This window comes from Echinops telfairi, unplaced genomic scaffold (genome assembly GCF_000313985.2).
Source record: "Echinops telfairi isolate 266 unplaced genomic scaffold, ASM31398v2 ScPeMD7_7436;HRSCAF=8474, whole genome shotgun sequence".
Taxonomy (NCBI): domain Eukaryota; kingdom Metazoa; phylum Chordata; class Mammalia; order Afrosoricida; family Tenrecidae; genus Echinops; species Echinops telfairi.
Window position 1 is genome coordinate 6,791,529 of NW_022111336.1, and position 21,984 is coordinate 6,813,512.

At 37.6% G+C, this 21,984-nt stretch overlaps 1 non-coding gene and 1 pseudogene across 1 annotated transcript; one reads left to right on the top strand and one right to left on the bottom strand.

The window, feature by feature from the left end:
• The window catches only part of LOC101649762, a 52,681-nt pseudogene that overhangs the window by 13,612 nt on the left and 17,085 nt on the right, over window positions 1–21,984 (top strand).
• On the bottom strand, window positions 724–882 carry LOC115872673. The gene has a single exon (XR_004047996.1). It is a non-coding gene; the product is annotated as a U1 spliceosomal RNA (small nuclear RNA).

Below are 21,984 nucleotides of genomic sequence, written 5' to 3' on the forward strand. Positions count from 1 at the left end.
GCGCTTTACACAATTGATGTATGTATGGATTGTGATAAGAGTTGTATAAGCCCCTAATAAAATGATTAAAAAATAAATAAAAAATTAAAAAAAAGAACTGATTGGGATGATGTGTATAGAAGTCTTTTTAAAAGGAAGGATATGCTATATGAATTTTATATCAATAAAACTATAAAGAATAAAAAAAGAAATATTAAAGAACTAGAGGATAGTTACATGTGTTTCTGCAGTGCTATACCACACCCTAGATTTATCTTCTCTTGCATGTGGCCCTTCTGTGAGGGACTGTCCAAGTGTCTTACAGGTGAGTTTTGGATCTCCACTTTGTCCACTTTGCTCATATTCATTTGACTGCTTCTTTTGGAACTTCTGATACCAATTTCTGTTGACACTTCATGATCACAGAGGCTGGTGTGCTTTTTTCATGTGGTTTGTTGCTTCCCTGCTAGATGGCTGCTTGATTAACTACAAGCCTTTAAGACCTCAGATGCTATATCATTTAATATCCAGGCACGATAAGCTTTCTTCAATACATTTATTTATGCACCCATTTTGTCTTCTGCGATTGTGTGCAGATGGTGGGTATTATACAGTACCACAATATTAGAACAAACCAATCTTGTATTTAGGTAAGATTTAAGTAGAGGCCCAAAGTCCTTCTGCTTCCTTGTTGTGTTTACATTTATAGACAAATACATAAATATAATTTTGTTCCCTTGTTTTCAGGGGAGAGTGCGAACACAGTCCCCCACTACCACAAATTATGGAGTCGAGTTTCCCATATTTGAGGAAATCGCAGGGGTCAGCACATCCGGAGTGCAATGGATAAGCCCTGGGAAAAACACCTTCGTGATCATGGTATCTCCCTTTCCAGGTAAATATATATATAAATATAAATATATTTATAAATATGTATATATTCACACACATGTATATATATATACATATATGTACATATATATACATATATATAATTTTTACTTTCTTTTTCTTTTCCTTTCTTCCTGCCCCACTATCATGGTTATCCATTATGCAACTCTCAGCAATTCCTCTTGGATGCATTCTGATTGATCAAACACGACCAGGAACGCTACACCCTACTCATTGTCAATTTTAGAACCCTTGCTATCTCCCTGTCCCTTTCATTATTGTCCCACTGCTCACCTACCCCCAGCCTGCTCCTCTCCCATGCACCTTCTACCCTCTGGAACCATCGGTCTCATCACGGTCTCCTTGGGATTTCTTATCCTGCCTATCTTATATAGGGAGAAGTATCTTCAGGGATGTCCTCTGCAGTGCTCTCATCTAAGGAGGGGACATCATGTCTCAGGCTGAGGCCAGCCCTACAGTCTTCTCTATGAATGAGCTGCTTGGAGCAGGAACATTGCCCTCGGGAATTGGTGCACTGGTATGAGGTTTGCTCTCTCCCTTTCCTGTGGAGATATAAACAATACCCTCCCCTTAGGTGGATTAGTCCCTGACACGCCCCCCATTGCCATATTTGTTTTCTTCCTCCAACCCTCTGTTGGCCTTAAAGGCATATGACAGTGGGGGCTGGGGAAAATGCTTTCAGCACAGGTGCTATTTGCATCTTTTTTTGATGATGTATGCATCATTGGGTTTGGTATCGCTCATGCCAGAGTATTTAGTTCTCAGCCCAGGAATTGTGTGTTTTGTGCAATTTCTCTTGTGCCCGTTCTGTTGTTTGAACTTACCTCAATGGACTAAAATTTACCTGACCTTTTTTGCTTAGCTAAATTCATTCAGCATGATATCCTCCAACTCTTTCCACTGGATGAGGTGTTTCATCCTTTCATCACTGTTTTTAGGGATGGGCGGTAGGTATTCCATTGTGTGTACATATCAGAGTACTTTAACCCATTTCTCTATTGATGGAAATGTAGACTGTTTCCAACACTGTGATTGTGAATTGCACAGCAATGGACATTGGAGAGAAGCTATCTGGTCATGATCTGTTTCTTATTTCTTCTGGGTATATGCCCATTAATGGAATTGCTGGGTCAAAAAGTAACTCTATTTCCATCTGTTTTTGATATCGCCAAATCACTTTCCAAAGTAGCTGTACATATCTACAAGACCACCAGCAGTGGATGAGAGCTCCTATCTCATCAGACCCCCTCCAACATTTGTTGATTCTTGTTTTTTTGAATTGGGCTATCTTTGTGGGTGCTAGGTGGTATCTCATGGTTGTTTTTGTTTGCATTTCCTGGATGGCTAGTAACTGGGAATATTTCTCACGTTTATTGGCCATTCAAGTTTACTCTTTTGTGAAATTTCTCATCTATTGCCCATCTCCTCAATAGGCTATCCATTTTTTCCTATTGTGGACTTGCAGGATTCTGTAGATTTTAATAATAAGCCCTTTTTCTGATATGTCATTACCAAAAAATATCTTTTCCCAGTCTGGGTTCTTTCATTACTCTCTTGATGAAGTCTTTTGATGTACACAAGTGTTTTATCTTTAGTAGGTCCCACTTGTCTATTTTATATTCCTGTGGGTGTGTATCCATCCTTATTTGGTACAGCCCATTTATTCCCTGTGTTAAGGTTTTAAACTTTGTCTGTGGTATATCTTGAATATGTTCTTGTGCATGGAGTGAGGTCTTGTGTATGGAGTAAAGTCTTGCTTCATTCTTCTGAAAAACTGCATTATCTAGTTTTCTCAACACCATTTGTTAAAAAGAGCATCCACTTCCCATTTGATATTTTTGGGGCCCTTGTCAAATATCAGTTTTATGTATGCTGCTGTTTTTCTTTATGGATTTTCTGTTCTTATACATTTGTCCTAGTATCTATCATTATACCAGTACCATACTGTTTTGGCAACTATGGCTGTATTATCAGTTTTAAATAAGGTATTGTGAGCCCACCTACTTTGTTCTTCTTTAGGAGATTTTTGTCAACTCTGGGGTTCTTCCCTTTCCATATGAAGTTGGTAGTCAGTTTTTCCATTTCTTTGAATAAGGATGCAGTTATTTGTATCAGTATTGCATTGAGCTTAGAGAGTGCCTTAGGTAGGATTGACATCTTTACAGAATTGAGTCTTCCAGTCTCAAGCATGGGATAGTATTCCATTTGTGAAGGTCCCTTTTCATTTCTTGTAATACTGTTTTATAGTTTGTTTTTTCTTCATACAGATTATGCTAGTTCAGGTAGATGAGAGAAACAAACTCATAGACACTCATATATGTGTAATAGAGAACTTTATATCAAGGAGTAATTGTATATTAAAAAAAAACTTCCCAGCCCAGGCTAGATCAAGTCCATAAGTTCAATATTAGCCCTTATGTCCGATACCAGTCTATGAATTCCTCTTCAGACTCACAGAACACATGCTATGATGCTGAATGCAGGAAGGTCACAGGCCAGTAGGTGGAAAGTATTGCGGATCCAGTGGCAGTGGAACCATCTCAGTGATGGTGTGGGTTTCCACGTGGCTCCTGCAGCTTCAGGGCTCTGGCTGAATCAGTGTAGCTCCATGTGGTTTGTCAGGAGGAAGATGAAGCAGAGAGAGTGTGAGCAATTTATCTCTGTGGCATCTCAAAATAAAATCATCATGTTGCAACCTGATCGACAGGCTAGACTCCACTCACTCGCAAGTTGACAGGAGATTATGTAACTGTCACATAAATCTCTATTTTTAGTATTTCAATTTATACTTGGCTATTATGAAGGGTGCTACCTTCTTGATCTCTTTTTCTGTAAGTTCATAAATTTTATATAGCAACCCAATTGACTTCTTTGTTGCACTGTGTAGTCTTTTAACTTCATTAGGGCCTGTTGTAATTTTCCCTGTTTCATACTTCATCCTAAATATTGATTTCTGCTCATTCCTATATTTTGTTAGGTCTGCCAAAAGTTTGTTGGTGTTGTTAATCTTTTAAAAAAACCCAACAGATTGCTACTGAATAGATTTTCCATCATTTTTTTTGATTTTCCACTCATTTATCTCCACCCTGAGTTTCATAATTTCTTTCTTTTGTTGTTAGAAGGATTACTCTTTTGACTCTGTTCCAATTGCTGAAGGTTTTGTCATAGTGGATCAACTATCCATCTCTCTTCCTTCTTTATATGTGCATTTATCACTAACAAGCATCCTCTGACAACTGTCTTTGCTGTGTCTCATAGCTTTTGATATGTTGTATTCTCATTCTCATTAGTTTCTAAAAAAAAAATTCTAATTTCATCTCTAATTTGTGCTAGTAGCCCCTCCTTTTGAAGAAGTAAGTTATTCATTTTCCAAGTGTTTGTCATTTATATTTTTTATCTTTCTTTTGTTCATTTTCTGAGAAGGAAGTCTAAGTGACCTCTATATGTTTGAATTTACTCAAGCTTGACATGTGTCCCTGCATGTGATCTACTTTTAATTATATGCCATGTGCTTTTGAGAAGAAGGTGATTTTTTCCCCATTGTGTGGAGAGCTCAGAATATATCTAACAAGCTGAGTTGTCTGATTTCAGAGTTTAGTTCTGTAACCTCCTTTTTGAGCTTCGTTCCCACTCATCTGTCTTTCTCAGAAGAGTGGTATATTGAAGTCTCCTACTGTGATTGTTGATTCTGTGATATATTTTTTCCACTTTTGAAGGATTTGATTGATGAATTTCACAGGTCTCTCTTTGGGCACATATATGTTTATTATGCTCACTGGCTCTTGGTCTATTGATTCCTTAAGAATGACATAGTGGCCATACTTATCTCTTGTTATGTCCTACACCTTGAGATTGATGTTTTCAGAGATTAAGATTGCTACTCCTGCTTTTTAAAAATTGCCATTAGCTTGATATACTTTTTGTCAGCCTTTGATCTGAAGTCTGTTTTTGTCTGTGAGCTTGAAACGTGTCTCTTGAAGACAACAGATTGATGGATTTTGTTTCCTAATCCAGTCTGCTAGCCTTTGTTTTTTAATGGGGGGATTCAAACCATTGATATTCAGAGTTATTAACTCCATCTGTGGATTCTTTGCTGTCATCTAGTACCTTGTGTGTTAGATATCTCCCTCCTTGTGTTGTGTATTTGTGGGGGATTCATTCTTGACTTTTTTTCACCGTTGGGTCAATGACATCTTGGGCGTTGCTTTCAGTGCATTGACTTCTGGATACTTAGACACTATGTGGTGGTCTCATGTTTGTGCTCAGTGGATGTTGGACTGCTCTCAAAAGTGAGTTGGAAAGAATATTTTGTAGTGTTTTCTTTCTTTTTTTAAAAGAATTCTCTAAGTTTCTGTATCTGGGTAAACTCTTACCTCTCTGTCTATTTTGATGGGATAGAGGATTCTTGGGTTATGACTATTCTCCTTCAAATTTTAGAAGATGCTACTCCGCTATTTCCTCTTCTTCATGGTTTCTGCTGATAGATATGAGCATATTTTTCTCTGATTACCCTTATAGGTGATTGCATTTTTTTCTCCAACTACTCTTATGATTTTCTTCTTTTCTTCAAAGTTGCATAATTTGACTACTATATGCCTTGGTGTGTTCTTCTTGGGTTTCAGTCTGATTGGTGTCCTCTCTGCTTCCTGGATTCTTCTTCATTAAATTGGGAGAGCTTTCTTCCCAGAATTCCCTTGCTATTTTGGCTATTGATTACTTCATTATGTCTTGTTCTGGAATCCCAAATATTCGAATTTTGTTCCTCTTCATAGCATCACTCATTGTTCTCACATTTTATTCAGCTTCTTTGATTATCTTCTTTGATTGCCTTTCATGATTGTTAAAATGTGCTAGACTATCTTCGAGGTCTCTGATGCTGTTCTCTGCTTCTTTCAGCCTGTTGGTGTGGTCTCTTGCTGTATTTTTTGGTTCCATTGGATCATCTCTTAACTCTCGTATTTCCCTTTAGTATATATATGATTTCTCCGTTTTTTCTATATTGATTCCCTGTTGTCCTTTATGACTAAAATCAGAATTCTGGAGATTTTTCTGTGGAGATTAAAAGTCTGCTTCTACTATGTATGTTGCTAGATTGAGGTCCTCCTCAGATATTGTGTTTTTGTTTGTCTTGCTTGCTTGTAGTGGTTGCTGATATGGGTTGTTCCTGTGTATCATTTTGGTGGAACTTGGTGCCATTCCCAATGGAGTCCAGGGGCCCTGTGCTCTATCTCTTTTGGGGGTTAATAAGAATGATTCTAAGGACTACCTGGAGCCTACTGTGCTGTGGGATTGAGTTGTGTCTCTATCTCACTGGGGTTTACTTACTCCTTAGACAGTCACAATTATGTATTTGAAGGTCAGCTTGAGTGACCCTCTCGTGCAGCATGGGTGGGGTAGGGTGGTCACAGGCAGCAAAGGTGGCACTGGGTACATGGGGTACTGTGCCTCCCGGGGACCTTTGGGTGCTGTGACTCCTGGGATCTGCAAGGCGCATGTGGTGCAGGCTGGAGTGGCCTGAGCACCAGGTCACAAGCTATGGCACCTCTGAAGTGCATACAGGGGGTTGGAGGAGCAGGTTGGGTGAGGGGGCGTCAGGGAGGATCATCACCACATGGACGGTTGACCCACAGGCTGGAGCAGATCCCTCAGGTGTCATGAGGCCCAATTGCATGACCCAAACTACCACTCAATCTCCCAGTCCCCAAACCAGCAACTGCCACAGAAGTCCCAATGTGGTTCCCCTACCTTGAAGTGATCTTTCCAGATATTATCTTAAACTATTATTATGGTTCCTTTTCTTAATATGGAAAATAGAAAAAGGATTTTACAGAATTATTGAAAACATAATTCAATAGAAAATATTTAATGGAGAGGACCATACTGTAAACTCAGTAGAATTTAATTCTGTACAAATAAGTCACATCATATAAATTGTAAAATGTGAGCTAGCTAGGAAGCTAGAGATTAATTTTGTTATGGAAAATAATTTTGGATATAACAGAATAGTTTCAAAATACTAGTTACTTCCTTTGGTTTGTTGGAAAAACAAAAGATAATTAGAAAAAGTAATGTTTTAATATTTGCCAATCATGGAACATGTATTTTGACTTTATTACAGTTAAAAAAAAAACAATGGGTGTGGGGAAGGAGAGAATGTGTTTTTTATTAAGAATATAGTGGTGTTGTGAATGGCTTTGCTATTATGTATTTTAGGCAGGAAGACTTTGAGTATTAGACTGAGTATCTAAGTGACATTGATTGGCTGATTTCTTACCCAGATGCTTTTCAAATCCATCTACCCCCGTGATCAGTGAGTTACAACTTATATAATGCTCATTTCAAGCAATGGTGAGGTTCCTTCCTTGTTTGTGTCTTCAGGTAGAGTCTTTTCTGATGAATGAAAACCTGGAATAAGAATATGACAACTTCCAGTGTTCAAGCTTGCTTCAATCCTTAGTTTCCTGTTAGAATTAATTTTCTGTATGAGGAAGAAAGCATTACTCAACCAAACTCAACAGAGTAATCTTATATTGGGGACAATTCCATATTGGCTTCACTGTCATTGTTTGAGCATTGCTTTAAGCTTCATTTCCCAGCATGGCCTTGAATATCTCGCCACTGACAAAGAATGTAAAAATAATGTTCATCTCTGGGACAAGTTATCTAATTTTTGTTACCTTTATGACAGTTCCATTTCTATCCTTGTCACACGCCTCTACTTCTTTTCCTACAGTTCCTATCCTTTAACTCAAACTGGAGCTCCCTTGGAAAAGCTCTCAGTATAAACATCATTACTTTAGAATCCACAGTCCTATGTCCTGATTTTACATTTTATACTGTCAACACCCTTAGAAACCTACAGCTATATAGGAATATAGAAGTTCCTTTGCCATTGTCTTCTCCTTTCTTGAGTCCCTCCTATATGTTCATCAATTAACTGTTATTCATTCAGGTGGCCATTTATTTTTCTACTTAAAAAATGCTTTGGATCCTTATTGAATAATAGGTAATATGCAAGGTGATGATAATAAAATAAGCAGACATAGGGGATTGACATAGCAGTCACTATATCAAACAGCCCTATATATCATTTTAAAATTTGAATCACCAAACCAGTTTTACATACATAGAGCTGAAATATTTCCCTTATAATATAGATCATCATGTTCTACTATCACTCCTAGTATTAGTCTCTTGAGAATAATTCTTATTTTCCCAGGAGACAGTGCTTTAATTTAGCTGTAAATGAAGTTGTCTGTATCAACATGTCAATTGGACTCCCTAAAAATTACTCCAGAAGCAAATCCTTAATCATGAAGTCAGAAATTCAGTTGGAAGGCAGAAACAAGTCTGTAGCAGCATTATTTCACAATATTTGGAGAGACTTTGCCCAATATGAAAACTGATAGATCAAATAAAATGGCTTGGAATTAAGTTATACCACTCTACTTTCACCCAGGAATTAGAACTTCCACGTACCTTTATACTATTAAGAGACACATACTCCTTTCTGTAATTTATCACTATTTAGTATATGAGAGAAGAGAGAGAGAGAGAGAGAGAGAGAGAGAGAGAGAGAGAGAGAGAGAGAGAGAGAGAGAGACGGAGGGAAGGTATGAAGGAAAGACAGGAAAGCATTTTATTTTGAGTCTGTCTACTTCTGTAAAAATATATAGCCTCAGAAGTCCTATAGGCAATTCTGCTCTGTTTTATAGGGTAGTCACTATGAGTCAGAATTGACTCATTGGCAGTGGGTTATAGGTTCACAAAGAGTTGCAACAAAATGCTGTACAGAGATATCCTATGCACTCTTCATTCAACCTCCCATAGTGCCAATATCATGCAAAATTATAATACAATATCAAAACCAGGAATTAGACATTGATATAATCCCAGAGTTATGCATATTTCAATAATTATACAGGTACTTTTCGGTGTGTATCTAGTTTTGTGTAATTTTATCATATATGCCTTTTCATGTTACTACCACCATCATCATATCCAGGCTCCTTCATGTGAAGCCCGTGGAGTCTCAACTACTCCCCTGTCTCTAGTCTCTATTTGAATTCTTAAAAGTAAAGTCCAGCTCATAATTATTGTCAGAATTATGAAACAAATTTCTTTTAATTTTATTTTGAAAATTTCATCATGGGATTTTGGATAACTAGTAAAGTTAGCTATGGAAGATAAAACCAAAATTAGGAATCATTAACGTGATGGACATTGTCCTTTCCAGAAAACCATTTTAAAAATAATCTGATCCTCAAATAATTATCATCACTACCGTAATAATTGCTTTGTTACTATGATTTATCCAGAACCACTTGTGTACTCAGCATTTAAAATTGTTTAACAACTGTTGATCTTCACAATCATTTTGCATCATAGGTTTCAGTAACATAGTTTCATGTCAGGGAACTTAAGCTTAGAGGTTATATTAACTTAGTTGTGATCACATAATCAATTTCAGGTCAATCTGAATCAATACCTTATGTTTTTCCTCCTAGAGAAAATATTTTATGTTCAGAAGTTCAAACTCCTTTTCTCTACCTGCTGTCCTCATTCTCTATCTCTACTTATTGACTGTATTTCTGTCTATCTTTTCCTTCATACGTCTGATCCTGTCTGATATTCTTACCTGTATTTTTCTTTACATCCTTCATACCTTACTTCCCCAGATCTTTTCCTGCCTTTGTTAAACACCAATGGGAAAATTATTTTTCCATGGTCACTCAAGAAATACTGACACATGCCCTAAATCTCTCACTTTTATTTTTTTTCCTACATCAAATTAGACTCTTTTCGTTTTCATAGGAACTTGCTCTAGAGTGATAGAACTTTCCTTTCTTGTTTGTTACTGGAAAAAGAACCCTACTTTTTTCCATATTGCAAAATAAAATAAGTTACAATATAAATTGAAACCTTGAAATTATTCTAATTTCTCTTTGAGTTTTCAAACTTTCAAAATGACTTTCTCTACAACTATTGTTATTATGGATTTGTTATTATGTGGTGTCTTAGCTCAGAATTTAAATTTAAATATTCAATTTAGTATTTAAGACATTTATGCCTTTGGGAGTTTTCATTTTTTACTTCCAAATTAAATGATATAAAAATTGTGAATTTAGTTTTACCCCAGTCACTTATTGTTTCAACCAATGTACAGTGACTTTTCGAAAATACAAGTTGGAGTACATAAAAGTGTGCTAACAATCCTTGTAATTCCCACTTCTAGAAATGCACATCAATGTTTGTGGCCAGGTCATCTTAGAATGATGGTAACAGTGAAATAATTTTAGGAAGTGACTTTAAAACTTGTCTTTATAATGATTCATGAGTTCAGTAAGCATTTCATCATACTCAGCGACAGACTATAAACATTGGTTAAAAATTGAAATGCCAATATGTGTCTATTTTTTTAAAGGCAGTAAACACTTTAATACTTGATTGGCAGAATCTAAAATACAGACTTTAAAGAGAATTGATGAAGTTACAAAATAGCCAAAAGACAGTCTTTCATCATTTATTGAGGTTTTTTCTGGGCCTATAGGTATTGGTCCAAATGTAGAACAAATAGCATAGTAGGGTATTCCTCCTACCAGATATGTTACATTGTTTTCCATATGGTCTGATGAACGTTTACTTCTGTACACCCAGTGATAGTTTTTGTTTCAGGCATCTATTATTTCAATATCTATTTTAAATTATTACATTATATGTAGTCCCATCTCTGAGGAATTCTGCTTGATTATTAAGTCAAGAAAACAGAGTTGGGAATTTGGCTATATTTTATAAAACAACTAATTTTGTGGTGTATGGTTGATCAGGCTTTTAGAGGGACAATGTTCCAGTACCTCTAGGAAGAAAAAACAAAAAAACTAAATAATTGGTGAAAAGAATATCAATCTAAATTTAGTAGATAGATGCTATATGCCTTGCACTGAGATTTTGAATACTATCATTTGCATGCCGCCCCAAATTAATAATTTATTTATAACCTGCTTATGTTTTCCTGAAAATGGAACATGCTTGAGAAAAGATGCAGTATAACCTGCATGTATATTAAAATGGGTAGGTAAGTACTAAGTAGTCCGCTCAACCATGAATTTTATAAGATAGCTATAATTTCCTGACTTCCATATAAACTTTTCTTCTTTTCCCGAGGACCATTTCATCCCGATCTTCAAAGATGTAGGTTCATAAGTGAATGTACCATTTCTACTGCCCTTGATTTGACATCATTATTTATAAATTCATGTTACCTTGACAATTAAAATGATCTTAAGGTTCCTCTTCTCTAAGCAGACCCAAACCCCTTCTCCATATACCTATAGTAATCTAACCTATTTATTTTGCTTTTATAATGTGTTGTATCTACCCTACTAACCTCCAGCAGTCGATTTCATGATATAGTGGAAAGAGTATTAAATAATTTTAAAAGGAATAAGAAGATTTGGATTAATGACATTAAAATCTCCAAATCCACTCACTAATTGGAGAATATTTTGAAGATATGCAGTATATTCCATAGCACTTAGCTCAATATTTTGCAGAGAGGTGCTTAAAAAGGGTTTATAGTATTACACTGAGTTCCAATTTAAATGAATCTTTTACAAATTAGAAGCTAGGCTACTACAATAGTTTGCTGAAGATAGTCTTCAAACTTCAGGGTCAAAATAAAAATTCCAACTTGTCTGAAATAGAAAATTACCTTTTATATCTGATTTTATTGTATTGGATGACTTTATTTCCATGTACAGGTTTTTCAAGTTCGGGATCATGTTATGTCAAAAAATGAAAGAATGTCATAAAATGGCATCACTTTTCCAATCACCAGTTGATTCCACTTTTGTGATATCTGAAAACAAGTCCCCTACCCATCTATCGGTTTTCTATATACTGTCATGGTTCATGTGTTGTTACAGTGCTAAATTAGTGTTTTGAAAACCAGCAGGGAAACTCATGATGAACAGGTTTAAGTAGATTTTACAGATTAAGGAAATCTAATTCTGAAAATTAGACAGTGAAAACAATTACAGACTATTGACTGAGATTTCCAATTTCTCACTTGGATGCATCATCTGGAGGGATTGAATTATTGAAAATGATATCAAGTAAAATATAAGGATCAACGAAGGCAAAGGAAGCTCCCACATTGTCACCAGAATGATCCTTCAAATACTCTATTTCATCATTTTCCTGCCATTTCCATAACACCACAGTCTACAGTCATTGTAGGACTATACACTATCCACACTGCATTCAAAGTGCACAGTAAACATAGGTGTTTATTTTGTTATAATAAATCTGAAAGCAATGGTGGAATAGGCTGCTTCTGATTAATTATCAAGTTGAGACCTGATAGAAAATTTAAAGAAACATTTCCTCAATATTTTTAAAGACAACAGAGAGACCCTGAGACAAGCCTTTTAAGTGATATGTTCAGATGACAATGGAAAACTAAGGAAGAAAGCATATAATATGGTATCACTTTTATTCACAAGGCTTTTTGCTGCTTCTTATTCCTAAACAGCAGGTAAGGATTTGACATGCTCAGTAATAACCTTGGGTTTGATTGATGGCTTCTCGGTATATACCCCACAGATTGAAACCTGGAATACGAACAAATACTTACATACTAATGTTCATTGGAGTATTGCTCACAATAGCTAACAGGTGGAAACCACACAGATCTCCACCAATGGAGAAATGGATAACCAAAATGTACCAAATATACACAATGGAATTTTACTCACTTATAAGAAAGATGAAGTCCTACTGGTACAACATGGATGAACTTTGCATATATTATGCTGAGGGAAATAAATGAGTCACAAAAAGAAAAAATATTTTTAAGATTCCACTTACAGGAAATATCTAGAATAGGCGAATGTAAAGAGATAAAATTTTTTAGCAGTGACCTGGAGCATGGGAATCCATCACTTAATAATCACTGAGCTTCGGTTAAGGATGATGGAAAATTCTGGAAATGGATTTTGATGATGGCTACACAACATTACAAACATAATGTCATTAAATTAGACATTGGAAAAATGTTAGAAAGGCTAATATTTCTTGTGAGGGAGACATACATACCACAAATGTGAGATGCTGTTTAGTCAATCCCAACTCACAGCAAACCTATGTACAGCAGAATGAAATACTACCTCTCTTGCACCATCTTTATAATCACTCCTATGTTTGAGCCAGTTGCTGCAACCGCTCTGTCAACCCAGCTCCTTGGTGATCTTACTCTTTTGCAGACCCTCTACTTTCCCATGATATCCTTCTTTAGGGACTGGCTCCTCCAGACAACATATCCCAAGCACATAAGACAAAGACTTGCCATCCTCACTTTTAGGGAGTATTCTAGTTGTACTTCTTCCAAGAAAGATTTGTTTGTCCATGGTATATTCAATAATCTTCACCAACAACATAATTCAAAGGTTAATGCTCTGGTGTTCCTTATTCTTTGTCCAGCTTTACAGCGGATGAGATTATGGAAAATTCCTTGACTTGGGTTTTTTTTATATTCACACTGCATATATACTACATCCCGAATACACAGGTCAACAACAATTTTTTTTATTGGTGTATTGATTTTTGGGTCTATTTCTGGGGTTACTTGGGGTGCTAATTCAGAAAATCAAATTGGGTAGACTACATCAGCTTTTCTTACTTAGATATGTTGTTCCACTATATTTCCAGCTATAAATGTATCACCCTAGTTTTAAATATGAGAATAATACAGACCTATAAATTATAGAAAAAGACCAAAAGGTCAAAATATTGGAAAAAGAATTATTACCTTATTAAAGGTATTATAGTGGAACTAGAGGAAAGAGCTACGAGGCAAAGGGCATTTATGGAGGTCTAAATAAAGACATGTACATATGTGAATATATTTATATCTGAGGATGGGGAAATAGATCTATTTGCACATATTTATAGGTTTAGTATCAAGGTAACAGATGGACATTGGGTCTCCACTCAAGTACTACCTCAATGCAAGAATACATTGTTCTATTAAACTGGCATTCCATGATGCTCACATTCCCGACACAATCGCTGAAGACAAAGCGGGTGAATAAGTAAATGTGGTGAAGAGGGCTGATGGTGCCCGGATATCAAAAGATATAGCATCTGGGGTCTTAAAGGTAAACAAGCGGTCATCTAGCTCAGAAGCAACAAAACCCACATGGAAGAAGCACACAAGCCTGTGCGATCACGAGGTGTCGAAGGGATCAGGTAACAGGAATCATCAGAACAAAAAATCATGTCATTGTGAATGAGGGGGGTAGTGTCGAGTGGAGACCCAAAGCCCATTTGTAGGCCACTGGACATCCCTTTGCAGAAGGGTCTCGGGAAGGAGACAAGCCAGTCAGGGTGCAATGTAGCAAGGATAAAACATACAACTTTACTCTAGTTCCTAAATGCTTCCCCCCCGCTCCCACTATCATGATCCCAATTCTACCTTACAAATCTGGCTAGACCAGAGGATGTACACTGGTAGAGAGAGGAACTGGAAACACAGGGAATCCAGGGTGGATGAACCCTTCAGGACCAGTGTTGTGAGTAGCGATACTGGAAGGGTGGAGGGAGGGTGGGTTGGAAAGGGGGAACCAATTATAAAGATCTACATATAATCTCCTCCCTGGGGGATGGACAACAGAAAGGTGGGTGACGGGAGATGTCAGACAGTGTAAGATATGACAAAATAATAATTTATAAATTATCAAGCTTTCATGAGGGAGGGGGGAGCAGGGATTGAGGGGGATAATGAGGAAATGATGACAGGGGCTTATGTGGAGAGCAAATGTTTTGAGAATGATGAGGGTAATGAATGTACAAATGTGCTTTATACAATTGATGTACGTATGGATTGTGATAAGAGTTGTATGAGTCCCCAATAAAATGATTAAAACAAGCAAAAAACAATTTAAAGGCTTGGAAACCCAAATGGCACAGTTCTTCTCTGTCCCATATGGTCACAATGAGTTAGATTCTATTAGATGGCAGAGGGTTTTTCTTTTGGGTGTTGGAAGCCATGCAATATATACAGAGGCAACACATTGGATACTGCAAGACCAGAATACAGCTTGAGAAGAATGGAAAACCAAATAGAAAAGACCCAAATAGGGAAGGTATGAAGGCAATTTAGAGAGTTGAAAATGTAAGGCTTCAAGGCAATTTTCATAAACATTTTGAAGATCTAAGTTTTCTTCTTCAAACTATTCAGTAAATATTTGAACACATTTTAATATAATGAAGTCAATAGAAAATTCACGTTAAATGTTTCAGCAGTGAGGCTGACTCCAAGCTTCTGTACAAGACAAATTTTAACTTTTAAGAATTTCTGTGCACAGGTACAGAAGTTGTGCCATCAATAATAAGATTGGAACTCTCACAAACCCATTTTGGGTTTCACAATATTTGAATCTCTATTTATTGTACCAAACTGACTGTCAGTCAATTTATTATGACTCAGGGTAACCCCATAGAACAGAATAAAACTTTTCCTGTGGGTTTCTGAGGCTGGAAATCTTTATGGGAACAGAAAGTCTCATCTTTCTCTTGCAGAGTGGCTGGTAGGCTCGAATAGCTGACTTGTGGTTAGCAGTCATACATGTAATGCATTATGCCATCAGGGCTTCTTATTTATTGGACAGTAACTCTTATTCCTTGAGCCCTTTTAAGATAACAAATTGAAATTGCCTGTTATTAAGTTCCTAATAAAAGTGAAGTGATATTTGGGGAAAATTCCAAGTTCATTTAATTTACACTTTTCAGTATATTTTTGGATCAAAGAATATCACATGAAATATAACTTGATGTAACTTATTTTTTTGTCTAGACCAGTGTTTCCACAAAATGGGCAATACTGCCTCGTAAGAGGTGCTGGAATGATCCAGGGGTGCTGGAGCTGCAAAAGCAGACAGCTACACTTTCTCCTGGATTATGGACTATAGTACAAATATTTTTAATTACAGTGGGGGCACTCAGTCTTTTCTTTTTTCTTCTGAAAAGCGTGAGATAAGACAAATAAATTTGGGAACCCATGGTAGTTCTTTAAAAATATTACTTTTCCTGTGAAGTCCTCTCCAGACTGTTTGTCTTTGAAAGAAGGTGTACCTAATTTATTTTTTCTCTTGATCACCTGGAACACAGGACATAAGACAATGTTCAGCTAATGTTTATTAATTTTTAATAGTGAAAGAGTTCTATACTTATGAATTTCTATGATGTTTGTATTGTTCTTTAATTTCATTTAGTCAAAACTGAAAGTCAAAGCTTTTGTGCTTTGGCACTAATTTCAATTTTTAAAGTACTTGTTTGAATGCATATGTGTAAGGGGATGGATTTTGGAGATACAGAAATGTTGGTGGCTATAAGAAATCCTAAGAAAACACTAGGGAGGAGGGAAAAATGAGGAGCTGATACGAAGGGCTCAAGTAAAAAGCAAATGTTCTGAGAATGATGAGGGCAACAAATGTACAAATGTGCTTGACACAATGTATGTATGTATGGATTGTGATAAGAGTTGTATGAGCCCCCAATAAATGATTAAAAAAAAGAGAAAAGAAAAGAAAACACAACTATAGGGGTTGATTGGAATTGTAAGCACTACTTCAAAAGAATCATTTGATGCTCATATTTACTAATACAATGATGTGTAAATTATAGAACTTAAATGGTAAGAGATACATTTTTTTCTGGAAAAGTTGATTATTAGTTTTCACCCATTTGTAGGCTCAAGAAATCCTAGGTAATTATGGTGCATTTGTCTTCCTAATATTTTCTAATTATGAATGACTTTTGTTGTTGTCATGGGGTTACAGTTACAATGAAATAAGCTATATAACTATTTTATTTTTATTTGCTACCACAATTGCAATCATAAAAATGGAAGAACACTTTATGTCTCTGAAGGAAAAAGGATCTCATTTGGAGTTAAGTCACTTTTTTGTTTCTTTTTTAAAAAAATAATCATTTTATTAGTGGCGCAAACAACTCATCAAAATTTGTACTTACGTCATCTGTGTCCAGCACTTTAGTACATATGTTGACTTCATCATTCTTATGACATCCGCTTTCCACTTGAGCCCCTGGTGTCAGCTCATTTTCCCCCTCCCTCCCCGCTCCCCCTTTCCCCCTCCCTCCTGATAATTTATAATTTATTATTATTTTATCATATGTTACCCCATTCAACGTCTCCCTCAACCACTTCACTGCTGTCTGTCCCCCAGGGAGGAGGCCACATGTAGACCTTGTCCTCTGTTCCCCCTTTCTCCCTCTCCTTCCCTGCACCCTCCCGCCATCGCCACTCTCTCCACTGGTCCTGGGCGTTCATCTGTCTGGGGTTCACTGTATTCCCAGTTCCTATCTGTGCCAGTGCACCTCCTCCGGTCCAGCCGAATATGTAAGGTAGAATTGGGATCATGGTAGTGAGGTGGAGGAAGCATTTAAGAACTACAGAAAAATTGCATATTTCATCATTACTACACTGCACTCTGATTTGCTCCTCAACTCCCCGCAGCCTTTCTGCAAGGGGATGTCCAATTTCCCCCGGATGAGCCCTGGGTCTCCACTCTGCACTCCCCCTCATTCACAATGTTATGATTTTTTTTGGGTGGGGGGGGGTCTTTGTTGCCTGATACCTGACCCTTTCGCCGCCTTCTCATCTTACAGGCTGGTGTGCTTCTTCCGTATGGGCTTTGTTGTTTCTCAGTTAGATGGCCCCTTGTTTATCTTCCAGCATGTGGAACCCCAGATTCTGTGTAATTTGACAACTTGGCACCATCAACTTTCTTCACCGCATTTGCTTATGCACCCGCTTTGTCTTCAGCATTCGTGTCGGGGTAGGCTGGTGTGCTTCTTCCTTGTGGGTTTTGTTGTTTCTTAGCTAGATGGCCTCCTGTTTGTCTTCAAGCCTGTAAGACCCCAGATGCTGTAACACTTGATAGCCAGGCACCATCTGCTTTCTTCAACACTTTTGATAATGCACCCCCTTTTTCCTCAGCGATCGAGTAGGGGTAGGCTGGTGTGCTTCTTCCGTGTGGGTTTTGTTGTCTCTCAGCTAGATGGTGCTTGTTTATCTTCAGGTCTTTAAGGCTTCAGGTGCTATATCTTTTGGTAGCTGAACACAATCAGCTTTCTTCACCACACTTGCTTGTGCACCCATTGTTTTCAGTGACTTCAGGTGTTATATCTTTTGGTAGCCAAGCATCATCCGCTTTCTTCACCACATTTTGTTGTGCACCCATTGTCTTCAGTGATCATGCCAGGTAGGTGAGCATCTCAGACTGCCAAATGGTTAGAATAAAGTGTTCTTGTGTTGGGAGTACTTGTGCAGGGGCCCACTGTCCATCTTTTCTCTTAATACTCGACCTATAAATATATGTACATAGATCTATTTCCCCCTCATCATATATAAATGTATTTACATCTTTATATGCCTGTATTTACATCTCTATGAGTACCCTTTGCCTCCTAGTTCTTTCCTCTGTTTCTTTGTACTTTCCTCTTGTCCCACTATCATGTTCTGCCTTCATTTGGGTTTTAGGCATTCCTCTCAGTTCCATTGCCCTTGATCCAACCTTGCAAGGCCTCCCGCACCCTCCTTGACATTGATTTTGGATCACTTGTTGTTCCCTTTTCCCTGTGCTTGTTAACACCCTCTTCCTTCCTCTCCCCTTCCCCTACCCCCATGCTCCCCTTATCTCTCATCCCATTGTTCTCTCTTCCGGCTTGTTTATTCCGCCTATCCCTTCCAGGTAGACATGCTATGTACCATCACCAGACTGAGTGCAATGAGGCAACAACAGAAAGTAAAACAATGTCTGCAACAACAATAATACACACATATGCATACATATATAACCATATGAATAGTTCAGGGTCTGTTTGCTTTCTTTCACGTGTGCTTTCCAGTCAAGTCATTTTATGGTTTTAAAAACCCATCATCACCAAAATGAAAATAAAACAAAATAGGTAAGATAACTTTACCAGTAAGCAACACAATATGATATTAAACCTATAGACTAGAAAAGCATATTGTACATATCCAAGAGTACGTGTGAACTTCTAAAGTTTCTGTAAAAGATTGTGACACAAAAAGTCATTTCTATTGGATTCTTAAATGTTTCCATATTCAAATCTTATATATTAGTTCCAAATCATTTCCATTGTGCTTCCAGCTTAAAAATATCTTAATTTCATGTTATTCTTCAGTACTCATTCCTTCTGATGTTAACAAACATTTGCTTTCTATATCTAATTAGCCCTAGTGTACTTTTTATTTTAAATCTTTTTATTGGGCGCTCATACAACTCTTATCACAATCCATACATAAATCCATTGTGTCAAGCACTTCTGTACATTTGTTTCCCTCATCATTCTCAAAAAAATATGCTTTATACTTGAGCCCTTCATATCAGCTCCTCATTTTCCCCTCTCTCCCCTCCCTCCCCCATGAATCCTTGATAATTTATAAATAATTATTATTTGTCATATCTTACACTGTCCGACGTCGCCCTTCACCCACTTCTCCGTTGTCCATCCCCCAGGGAGGAGGTTATATGTAGGTCCTTGAAATATGTTCCCCCTTTCTCTCTCACCTTCTCTCTTCCCTCCAGGTATCACCACTCTCACCACTGGTCCTGAGGGGTTCATCTGTCCTGAATTCCCTGTGTTTCCAGTTCTTATCTGTACCAGAGTACATCCTCCGCTCCAGCCTGATTTGTTAGGTAGAATTGGGATCATGATAGTGGTGGGGAGGAATAATTTAAGAACTAGAGGAAAATTGTATTTTTCATCATTGCTACACTGCACCCTGACTGGCACGTCTCCTCGCCGCGGCCCTTCTGCAAGGGGATGTCCAGGAGCACATTTTGGAGAGGTTGCATTACATTGACTTTAGAAATATGAGCTCAAAAAAGTAAGCAAATTACAGGGCAGCATCCACTGATTCTTACATACGGCCATTTGTTGTTGTTATTAACTGGACACTATCCATGAGGAATTTAAAGCAGAAAAAATAACTTGCATATTGCATATGTCCATTTAGGATACAAAGAGCCAATATTAGATGAGCCAAACATTCCCCTTTAGTCAAATGGCTCATGACCCCCCATTTTAGCTGCCTACCTGCTCTGCCACAGGTCTTTCCAGTTCCAGAAATCTGTGAACACTCAAAATTCTAACAAACACAACACTTCTAAGCACTTCTTGGAGGTTTGGTGGTGTAGTGGTCCCATGATGGCCTGCCAACCCAAAAACCCACAGTTCAAAACCACCAGCCCCTCTGCAGGAGAAAAACAGGCATTTCTACTCTCATGCACAGTTATAGTTTTGGCAAATCACTAGGGAAGTTCTACCCTGTCCTATACGGTCGGTATGAGTTGGCATTGATTCAATGACAGGGAGTGAGTGAAGTACTTCTAAGCAATGGCACATTTATATTTAGGAATAGTATATAAACAAGTATGGAAATGGACATTAAGGGATGCCATCTGCCTTCCACAGGCGCCAAAGCTAGAGCTCAGAAAAATCCCTCTTTGGAGGAAGTGAGATATCAGTTTAGATAATCAAACCTGAAGAAACAAAACCCTTTTCTTAGCATGGTAAGCAGCCATTCTCTATTTATACCTTCAGTTTCACCTTCCCCTTCTCTGGCCTGCCCTATTCCCTGTAAAAATAAATTCTTTACCTTATCTCATCTCAGTTCCCTTGTCTTCGAATTGCCATGTAAGGTAGGGCTGGCAGAAGATTGGAGGCAGGAAGAGGGAGAAACTAGAGTAGTCATCACTACTTGCTCATTCCCTACATGGCTTTGATGACTGTGACTGTATTTCTATTTATACTTATTGCTCTTGGCAATTACTAACTCTCCAGGTTCTGGTAAGGGTAATTTCACCTTGTCCCTACAGCTTCAAAAACCAATGAAACAAACGAACTAGTTAGGAAGGAGGCCGAATTCTTCTATGCCCACATCTTAAGATTCAGTGACTTTAAGGAAGTTTTCCAGACCAGCATATACCAAACTTACCACACCCTGCCCCCAGTTAACATCTAAACTTGTGGTATATTGTGTCATTTTCCATTTCTTTTCTCCCCTGCAAAAAACCATGAGTTTTCGTTGTCTTGCTCTACAGCACTCAGCATTTGGCCAGCTCAGAGTGAACCCAGAAGCAGATCAGAGAATTGTGACCTCAAGCTGAATCCAAGAGCAAAGATCATCTGGGTAGAGGACTCAAACCTGAGATGGAGCATGCTCACCTTCTCATAATAAGTGATGATACGACATCCAAGAGTTTTACACAGTACCCATTTTGAACACCAGTTGTGTGTGGTTTTCAAATTACCATAATCCTATCCATGTGGGCTCAATTCCCCACTGCCTTTCACGAATAGTCATAAGGTCCTACCCTTCTAAACTCCTTTTAAGAACCTCTCCATGTCCTTTGTTCAGAGGCTCCCCAACTATGTCTCCCCTTGAAAAGTACCTCTCTCTAATAAGCATGTTTGCATGCTGAGCTTGATTCTTTGCTTCATTGTTCATACTGCACAGGAAAAGGAACTTTGATTGAAAGCATGCTGTGATAAAAAAAAGAAACAAAAACAAAACCCATTTCCAGAGAGTCAATCTGACTCATAATGACCCATATAGTATTTCTGAAGCTGTAAGTGTTTATGGGGGTAGATAGCCTCCTATCTCTTCTTTGGAGCAGTTAGTGGGTTTTGTTTTAGGAGATAAAGGAGACCTTGACTATATTTTATGTAGAAGACTTATTGAGTCTTAAGCAGGCCAAAGAGAAGACAAAGACATTATCCACATGAAGGAAGTCATCCGCATGAGGTCATAGTAGTGTCCGAGGATTTACAGAAACATGACTCCTTAAATGAGGTATAGAATACAAGAGAAACTGTCACAAAAGCATGATTGATGGCTGTTCATTACATCACAATTACAGGCAAGATCACAGAAGCAAGAACGAGACCATGATTGGAACAAATACTTTATGATCTAGTAGCTAGACAGAAGAGCTAACAATATTGGTTCAAGGCACTCCAACTAAGGTATGACTCGTGGAT